The sequence below is a fragment of the Haliotis rubra genome, unplaced genomic scaffold (genome assembly GCF_003918875.1).
Source record: "Haliotis rubra isolate DU_JTF1 unplaced genomic scaffold, ASM391887v1 Scf52, whole genome shotgun sequence".
NCBI lineage: Eukaryota > Metazoa > Mollusca > Gastropoda > Lepetellida > Haliotidae > Haliotis > Haliotis rubra.
In genome coordinates, this window is record NW_025767213.1 from 230709 (window position 1) to 248291 (window position 17583).

The 17583-nt window shown below is 44.2% G+C and overlaps 1 protein-coding gene across 11 annotated transcripts in view; it reads right to left on the reverse strand.

Annotated features, from left to right (window-relative positions):
• The window catches only part of LOC124292494, a 73987-nt gene that overhangs the window by 25836 nt on the left and 30568 nt on the right, over window positions 1–17583 (reverse strand). For 2 of the 11 annotated variants that reach the window (XM_046729597.1, XM_046729593.1), the window contains exon 1: window positions 7788–8544. The exons of 8 other annotated variants lie outside the window; for them this stretch is intronic. The gene's annotated coding sequence lies outside the window, so the exon portion shown is untranslated. Of the gene's footprint in view, window positions 1–7787; window positions 8545–17411; window positions 17523–17583 lie in introns of those variants that run through there. One more of the 11 variants, XM_046729594.1, reaches the window with a different exon arrangement.

The following is a 17583-nucleotide window of genomic DNA, read 5'->3' on the forward strand; positions in this document are numbered from 1 at the left end:
CTCTGACCATTCGATCCCAAGCAGTCGTTAGGCAAAGGAGATACTGAGAATTAGTTCAGTTTCCCAAAGGCTCGGCCACTCATTACAGAGCTTCAGGACTTATGTCCTTTCACTATGCATCCTTCTACACCCCACCCATGTCTACTAAATCCCAACCAAGTACCTGTCTATGTGAATAGCCTACTCCAACCACTCACGGCTATCGCATCTCACCTCAGCATCTAACCACAATGGACAAGTAGATGGGCAGTGCCAAGTCGGATGCCAAAGGACAGAGAAAGCAGGGTGATAATGGAGACCAGCGTCCGTCAGTGTTACGCGGTCCCTCGAGGGGGACGTGGGTGTTGGGTAAACACGCACAGGTAACATGATTCAATGTGGGGATTGTCGGAGTAACCCTGTGTCAACAAGCAGCACATGTTGCTTCTAGGACATACGTTTATTTGTAGGGGTATTGAGATGTGGAGAGGGATAGATCAGATTCTGTGGCTGAATCACCGAATTAACGCTCATCACTGAACGGGCTTTTTGCAAAGAAACACTTGATCCAGAAATTCGTTTAAGCCTATACCTGGAGGAACTTTATCCATTATACTTATCCGGCCAAGAAAATTGTTCCTATACCTGCCTGAATTTCAACCACGAATCCCCGATCCATAGTAATACTTGTCCATTTTAATAAAATAAATATATTATAAAACAATTTAGCCTAGTGGTTAAAGCGTTCGCTCGTCACGCTAAAGACCCGGGTTTGATGTGTGAAGCCCATTTCTGGTGTCCTCCGCCGTGATATCGCTGGAATAGTGTTAAAAGCGACGTAAAACTAGACTCACTCACTCACTATAAAATAATTTAGATATAGAGCACAGGAAGAGTGAGGACGATTCATAAGCAGCTGAAAGCCACATGTCAGCAATATGAAGGGACCTATCAAAGTGATTTTTTAATCTCACCCACTCGTCCGCCTACACAGCCTCTCACTCACTCACTCGCTAATGTATATGGTTGTTTGTTAAGACTGATATACGGTCAAAGACACTTGTCATGAGTGGCTAAGCTTGCTGAACAGTGTTTGTTGTCACATCTTTAACAAGGAGGAAGAAGGAAAGATTAAGACGTAATGATAAAACTATCTATTTGCTACTATATCAACCTTCCTAGTCAGCACCTTCCTTGGCTGGGAGCCAGATTGTTTTAAAACAATTGTCCGGTATTTCTGTCACGCCACGACGCCAGGAAGCTCAAAAACTTCCCGACGTCTCTTTGTTCGCTATTTAAAGCCACACACAACAGCATTGCAGCTATATGGTGCGCCAATAATGTAATCTTGAGCAGATAATCCAGTGATTGACATCATGCTAACCTGATTATCTGATCCATTTAGTCTACCCTCCCGACAACCACTGGTAGCTGGGAACCAATATTCTTACCCGGAACCCCCTTGATCCCTGGGGCGGTAGAGTAGCCTTGTTCGTTCATTACGCTGAAGACCCAGATTCGATTCCCCACATGGATACAATATGCGAAGCCCATGTTGTGTCCCCCCGCCGCGATATTGCTGGAATATTGCTAAAAGCAGCGTAGAACTAAACTCACTCACTTGGAAACCCTAAGGCCTACCACTTTGGTGGTAACACGGCAGCATAGTGGTGCTCAGACTATAGACCATGAAACAGATTTCTTTGATGGGCATTTTAGAAGTTGAGTTGATGAAGAATGATGAAAATTTTATGGATATAAAGAATAAAAGAAGTTCTATATCCATAAACATTGTCATCATTCTCCATGAAACAGATATATCCCAGAAAGCCCATGAAAGTCTATATTATGTGGGAAGTCTAGATTTCCACAGTTTCTGAAAAAGACTCTGGGCTCCTTTTTATTATATTTTATGATTATAATTTAGGAACTGTATTTCTGTAAACATATGTTCATTTCAGAGACTAGATGTTTGTCTTAGTAGTGCTGACAACCAAAGGATTGGGGAAATCGAGAGTGAGAAATGACACGTGAGATAAAACCATCCTGATTCCGGAGACACAAACAAGTTGCTACATTGCTATTGTATTCAGGCGCATTATTCGTGGATAAATCTTTTGAAAAAAAACATCACAGAGATAACCGGAACCAGTCAACTACATTTGCAACAATGGAGGCAACAAGCCAATCTCTGACGTCATTTGCTGACGAACCTTACAAAACATCTATCATCAACTTTCAACTTCAGAACAAGAAAACATTAATTGAAACCGAAAATATTGTTCGTGTACGATTATATGAGTTTCTTCCATGGCTGTTCCAAATAATACACCCCAGCCAGGTTAAAACTAGTTTCACGCTTCATCTGTGATGACGATAACATTATATAAAGACTTGTACAGATGCACGGTGCAAGCCATCACTGCTCGGAATGAGGAGTCAAGCCAGGCTATTACAAGCAAGATGAGAAACATGAACTTGTCGAGAGAACGCGACCCTTAGCATCTGATGACGAGAAGGAGGCTACTTGAGATGCAGCCTGGGGCAAGCTGGGTGTTGCAAATGGTTGTCAGTAATTCACTTGCTGTGCTGCATCCCCCTCCCCCCCCCCTCAGAAGCTGTGAAACACTGCAACAGTTGCACCTGTCCACACAGCCGACAGCCGCGGGGGAAGGAACTCACACTTAGCAAAAATTCATTACGTTCAACGTGTTTGCATATATTCTCAGTCTATCATTCTGCTCTGATTGGTTTTTGAAGCTGAGATAAATTTTGTTTGGCAGAAGACGGCGGATCTATCAACCTTGTCACAATTACACGTGTGAATGTCAAGCACGGGAAGAAATACACATGCTGGTCATCACTAAACAACTTATAGTTCAGAATCTTGTATAATACAATAACGTTTGGTTTATAAATAGCTCCACGTTGAGGAAGTGTGCTGAACTCACCAGAGTTGGCCACCATCACATTTATTGTGATGACAGCTGGGACAATATCAGAGGACGGTGTACTTTAGGCATGATTGGTGTATCATAGGCAAAATCTGCATAAAAAGATCAAACTCTTTTACCTAACCTAGAATATAATTTACAAGTGAACGACTTCATCACCTTGATAAAAATGTACAAGTGAGTCTACCAAGAACATCACATTGCTTAGCCTGGTCAGGTGAGCCTGTGACCGACGTCATCACCTTGTTGCACCCGCGCAGATGAACCCTTGACCAACGTTATCACTTTGTTTAGCCTGTTCAGGTAAGCCTTGAACCAACGTTATCACTTTGTTTAGCCTGTTCAGGTAAGCCTTGAACCAACGTTATCACCTTGTTTAGCCTGTTCAGGTAAGCCTTGAACCAACGTTATCACCTTGTTTAGCCTGTTCAGGTAAGCCTTGAACCAACATCATCACTTTGTTTAGCCTGTTCAGGTAAGCCTTGAACCAACATCATCACTTTGTTTAGCCTGTTCAGGTAAGCCTTGAACCAACGTTATCACTTTGTTTAGCCTGTTCAGATAAGCCTTGAACCAACATGCCAGCCTGTTCAGGTAACCAACATCATCACTTTGTTTAGCCTGTTCAGGTAAGCCTTGAACCAACATCATCACTTTGTTTAGCCTGTTCAGGTAAGCCTTGAAACAACATCATCACTTTGTTTAGCCTGTTCAGGTAAGCCTTGAACCAACATCATCACTTTGTTTAGCCTGTTCAGGTAAGCCTTGAACCAACATATCACCTTGTTTGCCTGTTTAAGCCTGTTCAGCCTGTAAGCCTTGAAACAACATCATCACTTTGTTTAGCCTGTTCAGGTAAGCCTTGAACCAACATCATCACTTTGTTTAGCCTGTTCAGGTAAGCCTTGAACCAACGTTATCACTTTGTTTAGCCTGTTCAGGTAAGCCTTGAACCAACATCATCACTTTGTTTAGCCTGTTCAGGTAAGCCTTGAACCAACATCATCACTTTGTTTAGCCTGTTCAGGTAAGCCTTGAACCAACATCATCACTTTGTTTAGCCTGTTCAGGTAAGCCTTGAACCAACGTTATCACTTTGTTTAGCCTGTTCAGGTAAGCCTTGAACCAACATCATCACCTTGTTTAGCCTGTTCAGGTAAGCCTTGAACCAACATCATCACTTTAAGCCTGTTCAGGTAAGCCTTGAACCAACGTTATCACTTTGTTTAGCCTGTTCAGGTAAGCCTTGAAACAACATCATCACTTTGTTTAGCCTGTTCAGGTAAGCCTTGAACCAACATCATCACTTTGTTTAGCCTGTTCAGGTAAGCCTTGAACCAACATCATCACTTTGTTTAGCCTGTTCAGGTAAGCCTTGAACCAACATCATCACTTTGTTTAGCCTGTTCACTTTGTTTTAGCCTGGTAAGCCTTGAACCAAACATCATCACCTTGTTTAGCCTGTTCAGGTAAGCCTTGAACCAACATCATCACCTTGTTTAGCCTGTTCAGGTAAGCCTTGAACCAACATCATCACTTTGTTTAGCCTGTTCAGGTAAGCCTTGAACCAACATCACCACCTTGTTTAGCCTGTTCAGGTAAGCCTTGAACCAACGTTATCACCTTGTTGCACCAGTACGGGTGAGTTTGCGACCAACATCACCACCTTGCTGCACTAATTAGAGTTCGTGATGGTATGACGTCAATTGCCACATACATAATTCGAGCATGCCTGGTACACATCTACATTAACTACCTATGTCACTCGTGACAGCTGCAGGTATGATTCATTCAGGATAAATTGATGTCTAGCACTATTTCCTTTAAAGCAACTCTCTATTATACTCCGATAAAATATTTTCCATGGTTGACCTACATTGTGGGCAGTGTGCCTGCACCAATTGGGTCAGCATGGAAGACTGAACTCCTCTTGTCGCTGCTGGTATTATTGCTAGTTCAATCACTAAATGTCGTGTTTGGTTTGACATCGACATCAGGTTGGCGGTATTTTTTAGAAAATAGCTTTTAATTGTCTTATCATGTTTCTATGTGAGTGAACTGAGGTTCACTCCGCTTAAGGAAACACTGAGACACGGCATCAGCTGACGCCGGAGCCAGTGCCAAAATTGGACACAAGATATTCGCTCGTGGATTCAAAGAGAACGGTGTCTGTTTGGAATACAAGACACCAAGCTTGTAGGAAGGAGTACGTGGGTACATATTGGGGTATAATGCTTGTAACACCTGCATTGCTGTCAGTCACACAGGCTTGTACTGATGATAACGGATCATCAAAACATGTGGCGTCTTACATCAATTTTAGAATTAGATAATGAAGTAAACCAACTACGTAATATATTACACTCACGTAGGATGAGTGAGTGATTGAGTTTGGTTTTACACCACCTTTCGCAATATTCCATCAACATAACGGCGGAGGACACCAGGAAAGGGCTTCACACATTGTACCCATGTCAGGAATCGAACTCGAGACTTCGGCGTGACGAGCGAACACTATAACCACTAGGCTACCCCACCACCCTCGCTCACGTGGGAGTCGAACTCGGACCCTAAGGGTGAGGAACACGCCCTCACACTTGAACTAGCATATAACGTGCAATCACACGCCATTGTCAGAACCGAATGGGGAGCATTCAACTTACATCACGCAATATTATACTGGAATCGAAACGAGTTCCAACTGGCAGATACATCCCATTATATAACAATATGTTTGTTGACATGCTGCAGCCAGCCCTTCTCAGATATCATGGCTGCCTGTAAATAATCAGAGCGAAGTGCTGCGAAAAAATATGCAAGCATAATCAACGTCCATCGGGGAACGAAGGCGTACATTCAAGTCAAATAGACTGACCACTGCATTCCTTTATTCATTTTAAGGTCTAGTTTAGTTTAAACATCTTGTATTCCCGAAAAAAAGGATTGGACACAAATTGTCCAACTTAGAAAAGCCCTTTCAGTCTTTTTCAGGTTACGATGCACTTGGACCTGACTAATATTATGATTAGATTATTATGAATTTATTATGATTAGTGAGTGAGTATGGTTTTTACGCCGCCTTTAGCAATATTCCAGCCATATCACTGGACACCAGAAATGGGCTTCACACATTGTACCCATGTGTGGAATCGAACCCGGGTCTTCAGTGTGACGTGCGGACGCTTAAACCACTAGGCTACCCCACCGCCCCTTATTATGATGAGGAATCCCTACAGGGTGCACCCCGTTCCAGCACGACAGGCTGCAGTAATGGCGGGGCAGCACCTTCTGATGCACCTTCTGTTGACTGTACTGATCCTCCCCTGCTATTGCCACTGTAGAGCTTCAGTGGAAGGGAACAGAGCGATTAAGGGATTACCTGCCCCGGGGGCATCAATCAAAAGTCCAATTTAACTCCGGACAAATATCCTCGTTCCGAATCTCGAGTAGGTTATTGTATTTGTAGCACAATGTTACCCATTAGCCAAACATCGATCTCTTGAGATAATGAGCAGGCACGGTGCACTGGGGTAACTCTCCATGCGGTGGAATCTGGGAATATACAAATTGATCTGGCTGTACAAACCCACACTCAAAGTCATCATTTGGTGGAGGAGCCTTGAGCTGTTTACACCTGGTTGCCGAGCTACACTCTAACAGCGTGGATGAAGACTTACACCTGTTAAAAAATACTAAAGGTCTCGATTGCGAGGATCGTGCACTGAACAAACCTTACACATAAACGGGTGCCTTCAAAACAGCCCGTTGATCTGGTGGCCAGAGCATATGCTAGATAAGCGTGAGGTCGATGGGTCAATCCTCTGGCCGCGTCATCCAAAAAACGTGAGAAGATGGGCGTGCTAACCTTCCTGGCGTCCAGCATTTAGGTGATAGAAAACGGAAATAATAAACACTAAAGGTCTCGATTGCGAGGATCGTGCACTGAACAAACCTTACACATAAATGGGTGCCTTCAAAACATCAAAACAGCCCGGTGGCCAGAACGTATGCTCGATAAGCGTGAGGTCGATGGTTCAATTCTCTGGCCGCGTCATCCAAAAACGTGAGATGTTAACCTTCCTGGCATCGAGCATTTAGGTGATAGAACACGGACTGGTCGGCTCGGAGTAGGTATACAATGAATGGGTTGAGTAACTGCAGCATGGTACCTCAGTAGGACAGGAATTACAAAACCATACAAAAAGATGGCACTTATTGTTAACCTTCCTGGCGCTGTGGAGAATAAAACACGGATAGGTCGGCTCTGAGTCGAGACACAGTGCCTGAGTTACTCAGGCTGAGTAGGGTATCAATGCTAAACTACTGGATGGTCCCTCTGTCTGGAAGAACTACAAAAACCAGTGTCATACCATGCAACAGCAAAAGATGGCACTTGTTACCCTTCCTGGTGCCAAGCATTTGGTCGGCCTGGAATCCCGTATTCTGTGTCTGAGTGGGGTATCCATGTCAAACTATTGCATGGTACCTCAGTAGTCAAGCATTACAAAACCACACGATAAAAGATGGCACTTGTTTTTACCCTTCCTTTCACTTGTTTCAGGGTTCAGGGTCGGTATGTTACGTTTGAGTGGGATATCCATGTTACACAACTGCATGGTTCCGCAGTAAGAGAACAATCCCAATCCAAAGTTTTTTCACTTATTACCCTCCTTGGTGCTCGGTTTGAACGGTCCACTGGGGTTAAGTATATTATGTATGTGTAGCCATGCTAAACTGGTATTTCAGTTGGTTAGCGCTGAAAACAAGTAATGTCTGGCCCAGTACATTCGTGTATGCTCGCTACAATTAAGGGAAATAATGCTGAATGCAACGTTAAATTTCACTTGGCCTCACCTTACAAGAAGGATGTACTTTCACAGAGGGAGGCTGACACATCCACGGCTACCTCTAGATAACGCCCTGCTGTCAGTTCATCTCTTACTCTTGCTCCGCTTCAAAGGTCGTACATATCCAATCATGACAGATCTATGTTCTGGTCGCCAGATCCATGACTCACAACAGTACACCGTAAATGTATTGTATGGAGGCGTTGGCGCATACAGGTGCGTCAGCTGGAACCTACACATGAACCAGATCGACAACCAAACAACATACTATAATCTGAACAACAACTAGTCAACCCGTCAGAGCTTCGTCCATCAACCAGAGCCTCGTCCAAAGGTTAGGATTTAATCCAACCATCAGGATTTCATCTAACTGCTAGGATTTCATTCAAACGTCAGGATCTCATCCGATTGTCGGGATTTCATCCACCCGAACGATTCCCTCCTTGAATCTGTCTGTCATCTGAAGACTTGCACCTGTAACACTCCGGGGACATCTTTCAATGGCAGAAATACCCCACTGTTTGCAAACGTCCTCCAGTCCAGGAAACTGACAATCCATTGCAAGCTGAGCTGCTCGAACACAATAACGTTCGGATACAAAAGATTCAACCGCGTAATGTAATTGTAATCGTCTCCAACCTCAACAGAGGTCAAGGAGGCCTTCCGTGTCTCAAGTTCGTCATAAAATAAAATTGGTTTTCCAGAAAGGCGTTATGAAATCTGTTTCAGTGATGCATCTTCGAGATTTAAATGTCGTCTACTGACCTGGATGGCGGGATCTGATAATATGGGGTTGTCGTCTGCTATCTGAAATTAATCATTCTCCGCGTGCCATCCGCGTGACAGGTGCTCAGACAATTACCTGTGCTCCCCCCGGCGTTCATGTTATGACTCATATTTAACTGTTCATATAATATTTGCGCACTTATATCATAATATACACTGTTAGCGAATATCAGACCCGCTGTACATGGTAGGAATCACTCTCGCAAATTATTTATCATCTAAATATGTGACATCTGGGGACTGTCAACACATGAACAGATGTGGTTGCATTGTACACACAGATCTTTGAACCCAAAGCTCGAGATGTCAGTACGATTCAAGTGCTCAAAATAATATTCGTAAATCATACCTTGCAAATGAACGTTTCAATGTCTCATTAAATATATCTTCCGAAACTATGCCCAGCGGCTCGAAAAAGATGTATTACATGACATCTGAAGAATTTCAGTAAGACTTCAACGTACTAAAGATCCTCACTGTAACCACTGTCATTCACTAACGACACGTTCTGATAGAAGACTTAAGCGGCACGTTTGATAGTAGATTATAAATACACTCTTAAAAAGATTATCATCTCAGAAAGTATATTGACATTTTACGACAAGCCTAAGGGTGTCTCCATGACAGGGCAATCCGGATACCCGCGGTGCACTGATGGCATCTGAAGTAGGTCACGGGGTGACAGTGGTACACACTCACAGGCATCTGAAGTAGGTCACGGGGCTACCCTGGTACACACCCACAGGCATCTGAAGTAGGGCACAGCGCTACCCTGGTACACACCCACAGGCATCTGAAGTAGGTCACGGGGTTACCCTGGTACACACTCACAGGCATCTGAAGTAGGTCACGGGGCTACCCTGGTACACACCCACAAGCATCAGAAGTAGGTCACGGGGCTACCCTGGTACACACCCACAGGCATCTGAAGTAGGTCACGGGGCTACCCTGGTACACACCCACAGGCATCTGAAGTAGGTCACGGGGCTACCCTGGTACACACCCACAGGCATCTGAAGTAGGTCACGGGGCTACCCTGGTACACACTCACAGGCATCTGAAGTAGGTCACGGGGCTACCCTGGTACACACTCACAGGCATCTGAAAGGCACGGGGCTACCCTGGTACACACCCACAGGCATCTGAAGTAGGTCACGGGGCTACCCTGGTACACACCCACAGGCATCTGAAGTAGGTCACGGGGCTACCCTGGTACACTACCACAGGCATCTGAAGTAGGTCACGGGGCTACCCTGGTACACACCCACAGGCACCTGAAGTAGGTCACGGGGCTACCCTGGTACACACCAACAGGCATCTGAAGTAGGTCACGGGGTTACCCTGGTACACACCCACAGGCATCTGAAGTAGGTTACAGCACTACCCGGGTACACACCCACAGGCACCTGAAGTAGGTCACGGGGTTACCCTGGTACACACCCACAGGCATCTGAAGTAGGGCACAGCGCTACCCGGGTACACACCCACAGGCACCTGAAGTTGGTCACGGGGTTCCCCTGGTACACACCCACAGGCATCTGCCATATAGACGCAGGTGGCTACTGAGGTCAAAGTGACCTGGAACATATGTAGGTGATGCTGCAACTATATTCACAACTACAGGATCTGCTGGTGATCTACTAGGTACATCTCAGTTGCTACAGTGTTTTAGCGTCCGTATTGCAAACAGTTTATTTACGGACGTAATTCAGGTTGCACAACGAATCTTGTTCCTACTGCGCAACTATCTCGCCCATGTGTTGTGAAATGCACAGGAACACCTGACCCTGTAGTGATATACACTTCCGGAAACTCCCCTGACGGCGTCCTCCGATGCTGCACTGTCTGCACAATTGGCGACATTAAACCATCTGGTGGAATCCAGTATGTCCAATTGACGGTATTATTACCCTATGCCTTTCAAGTATAATCTTGCGATAAAACAATGACCCCGAGTCCAATCAAAGACAACAGTTGTATGTTCTTGAACCAGTCACTGAACCAGTAACACGTCCAATCAGTAATATTCCCAACAAACACATAATACAGAGGCAGTACAGGTTTGGATGAACAGGCTACTTGACTTGACAGTGAGGTGTATATCTTGGATTTCTATAATAAATATAATGTATTCATTAGCCAATATGAACCCTCTCCCAAGAGCACCATGCAAAAAAATCATATCACTCTCATCTACGATTAAAACTGTTCCGCAGAGCGGCGGTGGTTGACACAGCCATCCAACGGACAAAGCTACTGTAGCGAAATGCTCTGGGATATTCATCAAACTGGATTATCAAGGATGTGTTTACGAAGTGAGAGTGTCGTAGCCTGATGGTTAAAGCATCCCCTCGTCACTTCAAAGACCAAGGCTCAATTCCCACAAGGTGGCAATAGGTATAGCCAATTTCGTGTGTCCCACCCAACCCGTAATATTGCTGGAATAAAGTTAAAAGCGGCGAAAAACCATATTCGCTCGCTCACCCACTGGCCTGTACACAGAAACAATGATAGATCAACCAATCAAATCGGGCATGATATAACAGATATATTACCTACCCTGAATGATATCTGAATCGTGGTCAACGGCAACTGGGAAACTGATTACGACATGTCTATTTGACGTGTTTGCCTTCATTTCCCAAATCCCAATCCGGATTGAACGACTTTCTGTTGAGTACAGTTAAGATTCGGCTTGAATAACAATAATGTGAGATAATCTCGTTATATAATCGTGTACCACGTGACACCATGCCTACTGACATTCCACACGGGAGATACATGTACTGCATCCAGACCCAATCAATATCGATCCCCAGGAGCGGAGGAAGAGAACGATATTTGCATATGTTCCTGTCAGGATGATGATGCAGAACCCATCCTTGAATACAATCTAATTTGTCATTCATTTGCTCCCCCCAGAATCACGAATGGTTATTATAAAGGCAAACGTCAGTTTGGCAAATCGAAATCCTATGGAATATGTTCCAGGTCATTAAAGGGTGCTATTCGAAGTTATGTCTCTAAACTATATAGATATAAATGTAATGTTCACGTACGACTTTTAGATATTAAAATTTGGAACAAACATGCATGTTCTCAGCACTACAATGCTGAGTCCCGAATACCCGTTAAGAGGCCCGGAATCCCGAGTACTTAAAGCAGCCTGCATGGTGTGTGTCTGGCAGTGGAATAACATTTAGTCTCTGAATATAAATTTTGAGAGAACAAACAAGTCCTTTTAAATTGAAAAGAGGTCCCAGTCAGAAGTGAGATCCAGAACATGAGGAAATCTAGACTTGCTTCATTTAGGACTTTAGCACTGCAGAAAGGGCAAGGCAGTAGGGAAGATTATTCGTTGCAGGGACTGTGAGACAGACTAGTCTGACACCATCTCGGAGTTGAGATAGAACGTCGTGGTGCCTGTTTCTTTCCATGACTATAAATAACACTGAGTCTAAGAAATAATGTTTTCTGATTCCCAAATAAGTATACACATAGTATCCAAATAAATCCAAATTCACTCCAGAAAATACTTTAATTCAGTGCCTATACAATCTAGACTTGCTAAATCATTCTGGACTTGTGTTTGATTGATTTCTCAGTTTAATCTCCCGAGTCTGTGGGGCGGTATAGTTCCTCTCCCGGCTGTGGGGGTATTCAGACAACGTTATTCCAGCCTGTCGTGAATGATCCATAATCCTTGTCTGCCACTGTCATTACAACCATGACCCCCAGTCCCCAGGGACCACTTGACCCACGTGACCTTACCCGGTCATCCTCGGTCAGCGATGATCACAATTAATGAAGTGCTACAAGTGACAAACGCAATCATGCAAATTACAGGCACTTGATGTACGTTGTCGTGTGCCGATGGTGGAGGGTCTTCTTGCAACAAGTGATTATGGCCTGAACTCCCGGAAGCACTACACCAATGGTTATTGTAAGCTGAGGGTTTCCTCTTGGATATCACTTGTCAGAATGAACATTGTTTGTGTATAAGTGGTCGTTCGTTATTGTCGTAATAAATGAGGATTGAATGGCACAAATGGCTGCTAGGTGTGTCTGATTATGGGAAGATGGAACGAACCGTGTCTTGAAATGTGATGGTCACTGCAAGCTTGGTCGCATGGGGAGCAGAATCAAAGTTATCTCATATAAAAACACAAATGTACAAAATATTTTAAATTCAACTAGATCCCAGAACAATGAATAGAGTTGCAAAACATTTCTAGACTTGTGTTGGAACCATTTCATGATTTATTCCCTGGGGTCTGTGAGAAACATTTAGCGCCGTTATTTCTTGCCTAACCCTGATCGGTGTTCCTGGGTTCAAATCTCCTATTCATCCCGGTTACTGTTTATGGTTTATCGGCACCATCCAGGTGCTCCTGGATTTTCTTAAAGTATTTAACGTTAAACATATATGCATATACTGAGCCTTAAACCCATTACACCTACTCAGTTTAATGTGAACCGAGTACTGCTATCGTGACTTGAAAAGAGATGTTCATAGTACCAACCACTGATCTATCTAGTCCAGACAAAACACACTGAGCTGCTAAAATCAGTTCAGATATTCCATCGAAGAACTTACTGACGATGTAGTGAAGGAGTTCGGTTATAGTCGCTTCGACGTGGGTGAAGTGATACAATTCCAGGATATATTACCTAACCTGAATAACTTGAAATGCGAGGTTCATAGTATCAACCACCGGTCTGCCTACTCCAGAACAAAACACACGGAGCTGCCATAATCAGTTCAGGTGTTCCATGGAAGAACTAAATAACGGCATATATAGTGAGCGAGTTGGGTTATAGCCGCTTTGAACTGCATTCCCGAAGAGTGATACAATTCCAGGATATAACAGATATATTACCTACCCTGAATGATATCTGAATGAACACCGCCAAGACCTTCATCGTGGTCAACGGCAACTGGGAAACTGATTACGACATGTCTATTTGACGTGTTTGCCTTCATTTCCCAAATCCCAATCCGGACTGAACGACTTTCTGTTGAGTACAGTTAGGAATCGGCTTGAATAACAATAATGGGAGATAATCTCGTTATGTAATCGTGTACAACATGACACTGCCTACTGACATTCCACACGGGAGATACATGTACTGCATCCAACCCCACAAGCATGGGTATGGCGTTGTCAACCCAAGAAACATCATCGGTTTAAACCGGGATTCAAAACAGCAACACGACACGTTTCTAACAGTGTAATGAACGCCGACGAGCAGATTGCTTGAATACTGAGGTTCGGGCAAGGTCTGTTGTAGACTAATGCTTAGTCTCTGAATATATATAATTTTGATAGTAACAAACAAGCCCATTTAAATTGAAAAGGAGCCCCTGGGAGACCAGAAATTCCTGAACCTGAAGAAATCTAGACTTGCTTTATTTAGGGCTTTAGCACTGCAGAGAGAGCTTGGCAGTGGGGAAAATAATGTGGTTCAGGGACTGTAAGACAGACTAGGTCTGTTGTTACACCTACAGATTCTATCCGGTATAATTAGACATGGAGATTGATTGTGTTACACGTGGTACCCAGTGGGCGTTGTCATATGACTTCCGACATAGGGTTTGCCTGACAGCAGGTTCTAGTGACATGCAGCACCAGATGGCACGCATGTGCAGACAGAGTCAAGTACAAGCTCCTTCATCATACACAGAGCTGTGGATGGATGCCTAGCTTGTCTTGATGTATACGTCTGTATGTAAAGTGCACGCGGCAGGAACAAGACCGTCTTTGTTCCCACAATACTTGAAGCATTGTTATTGTAACATAAGAGCTATGTGTAGCGGAGGTAGAATATGCGACACGGAAGTGGTTGCACATGGATATGCTGGGGTAGGTCGCACGTGCATCCGGTGACAGTTATGCAGGCATTGATAAGAAGTTGTTTGTGAGAGACGCTGGTTGAAGTATCTCCTGGTACGTCCCTGGGATTAACTACAAGTTCAGGCACTGCTTAGGAGGGGTTTCATTCTTAGAATCACGATGGGAGTACCGCTTCAATACATGCATGTATTTTGCTCTCAAATGGGGAGGAAGACGTGAAACCCATTTCTGGTGTCTCCCGCCGTGAAATTGATGGAATATTGCTAAAAGCGCCGTAAAACTATTCTCACTCAATCACTCAAATGGGAGGCAGACAATTTAGTTTTTTCGTTCACGATATATTTGCAGAACATGCAACATGTTCTTATCAATCCCACCAACTCCACGCAATGGTTGTCTCTTCAAAAGCGTCGACACAAACAGATTTATGTGATAAAGTAGAAATTGAAACGCTACTCATGACATGGTTTCTGAAACTGGAGGGCCACATAACGCTCAGCTATTTGCATAAATCAACCATCTTGAGATCCCATAAAGTGCCTAAAAAAACAAGTATATGACGTCATCAGACCTGACCTCAGCTCAAGGTCAGGTTAATGCACATGTAATACACGTATCTAACATTCAGCGTGACCTGGAAGCAAGAATATGCATTGCGTCGCGTTGTAAACACCATGTCTCAGTGATAGTAAAGAGAATCACTGGGGGTCCCATCATACTCCCATGACCTGGGAAGATTAACGTGAGGGGGAATATATATTACAACAAAATGACTGCAGAGGTCGGAGGCTAATGTCGCCATTACACAAGGATGATTGTAATGATAGTGATACTGGCAATAATTTCCGGGTGCCTCTAAATCAATATTCATTTCATGGAGCAGTTGTTTAAAAGAGTTTCATAACAAGAAGTACACATGCAGTGCTCCAGATAAGGGCCGTATCGGCGTATGTATGGATATAAAATATGCACGATACGGTAGGAAATAATTTAGAAAACGTAGCAGATACGCACCACAGCAATGGTGTACGGTCTTAGAATCATTTACAGACGTATTTATCTGAAAAATTACTGTTTTATTGCTTATTGACCTGTTTACACAAGAGTAGCAATGTTGTGGTGCATATATGAAACGAAACACAAGATTACTGATACTCCATTAAATTCCATTCAGTACTCTAAATGTCCTCTTTAGGTTTTCCAGTACTCCTGTATTGAAAAATAAGGAGTACGTACTCTTGATGTTGAAAAATTATCTGGAGCCCTGCACATGCATACTGATATTTTCATATTCAGTATGACACTCGGCAAGGCCAGCCTGAATATACCTTCCCCATGTCAGTGCCTTGATGCATATGCATATGCCCTCAACAATTCAATATCTAGTGTCACGTACCTTCCGTCAAGCTACCCATGTCACTGTCCTATATGACCCACCTTGACTATGGTCCAGTCCAGTATCTCGGCGCCAGACACCTGGTCACAAGGCCGGTATTGTGGACAGGTCTCCCACGACTCGCTATATATTAGTGAAGAACATGTACAACAGCCCCCACGTTTACAGGCCCCGTGATCAATGTCTCCTACAAACAGCACCGACAGCCCACTTGCGACAGACAAGCAAATGAATCGCACCTTTTTATGTAATTGGGGGATTAGGTCCGTCAACGCGTGCCTCGCTAACAAACATATGGACCAATATGCTTTACTTCTTAAACTAATCCTCGGGGAGAGCGTAATCAATTTATTCCATTGCTGTGTCAGACCTTCGTCTGCCTACATCGCCACGCTGGCTGTGTAATACAGTGAATAGGGACGTCGTGCACGACACATGATACAACGAAGCCAATGACCTCATTCCACGCACCTGCATAGGTGCATTCAGATGTACAAATGTAATTGTGAGCAAAGTTTGCATTCACCATACACAGCGAGTGAGTGAAGACACGGACTTCAGTGGCCCTTGTAAAGGAAGTGTTCCAACACTGTGTATGCCAGACACGCAACAGAAATTACCATGAAGTCAGACACAGACTGTGTGATTCTGTCAGCCATACTAAAGACCCTGGAACACAGACTGCAAGATTCTGTCAGACATATAGTCTGTCTCACAGTCCCTGAACCATATTATTTTCCCCATGCTTAGCCCTCCCTGCAATGCTAAAGCCCTAAATGAAGCAAGATTTCTCTGGTCTCACTGGGTCAGACACAGACTGTATTCAGGGCAAACGATTCTGTCAGACATACTACAGACCCCGGAACAGGCTGCTGACAAAGGCCCTGACTGGCCGACACGCAACAGACATTGTGAGACTGAAAGACTGACACAGACTGTGGGACACTTTGACTCAGACACGGTCAGCACGATTCTATCAAACATGACAGACTGATACTACGACAAAGACTCTGACTGTCAGACACGGACACTTTCAGAACATACTTCAGACACGGATACTGGGACACAGACAGCACAGGGATACTGGGACACAGACAGCACGATTCTATCAAACATGCTACAGACTGATACTATGACAAAGACTCTGACTGTCAGACACGCTCCAGACAGGGATACTGGGACAGTGTGACTTTGGCAGATACATGTGGCCCAGACCGTGTCACTCTTTCAAACGGATACTGGGTCAAATCTGCGTGATTCTGTCAGACATACCACAGACTGATACTATGATGCAGGCCCTGACTGTCAGACACGCTCCAGACAGGGGGACGCGACATAGTGACTTGGCAGACACCCGGGCCCAGATTCTCTTTCAGACATACTACATTCATGGATACTGGGACACAGATATTGATTGTGTGACAGTCAAACTAAAGTCACTGGCACTGTGACATACGCGTCTTTCAGACAAGCCACAGTGAGCGCAGACACAGAATCATCCCCAACGAACACCAGGCAGGCCTTCAATACATATAGATAACTTGATGAAGGCTGAATTTAACCTTACAGTTCTGTTTGGTGCTACATCACTGACTTGTAAGAGACATGTTGATGGGGTGACGTGTCAAATTCTCGTATCCGTTGCTCACATCAAAGAGTATACCAGACCCCAATCGTTAATAACCATGTAACCGTTGCGTCCGCGCACTCTTCAATATCTCTACTTCAGGTCTATGTTCACTGATGCGGAGATAACGACTAGTTTC